The sequence below is a fragment of the Anopheles maculipalpis genome (assembly GCF_943734695.1).
Source record: "Anopheles maculipalpis chromosome X unlocalized genomic scaffold, idAnoMacuDA_375_x X_unloc_39, whole genome shotgun sequence".
Lineage (NCBI taxonomy): Eukaryota > Metazoa > Arthropoda > Insecta > Diptera > Culicidae > Anopheles > Anopheles maculipalpis.
The window spans coordinates 7,501-8,139 of record NW_026060501.1 but is presented as its reverse complement, the minus strand read 5'-3'; positions in this window follow the sequence as shown (position 1 = coordinate 8,139).

Below are 639 nucleotides of genomic sequence, written 5' to 3'. Positions count from 1 at the left end.
GCTATCAGCGACGCCAGCAGACCGGCACGACTACAAGCAGCATCCGCAGAGAGGAGCGAACGGCCACCATCGCCCAGTGGCAGGCCGAGTGGGACGAGTTGGCGCCGACGAGCCGCTTTACCCGGTGGACACACCGGCTAATCCCAGACATCGCGACGTGGAAGGGCCGGCCGCATGGGGAGATGACCTTTCATCTCGCCCAGCTCCTCTCCGGCCATGGCTTCTTCCACGACTACCTCCACGCGCAGCACTTCTCGCCGTCGGCGGACTGTGCTAGATGTCCGGGAGTGGCAGAATCGGCGGAGCATGCGTTCTTCGACTGCCCACGGTTCGCGGACGTCCGTGGCGAACTGCTGGGCGAGGACACGGCAGCGGCGGTCACTCCAGACAACCTTCTGACGTTTATGCTGGAGAACCGTCAGAACTGGAGCAACGTCTGTGACGCAGCCAAACGCATCACCTGTGCTCTGCAGCAGGAATGGTACGTCGAGCGGGCAACCAGCGCGGACGCAGAAATGCGCCAGGCGGCACAACGCCTTGACGAGGCTCATGCAGCAATGGTCCGGGAGAGGTATGATCGGCGCAACGAAGCGCGTCGACTGAGGACGCAGGAGCGACGGGCGGCACGCGGCGAGCCTC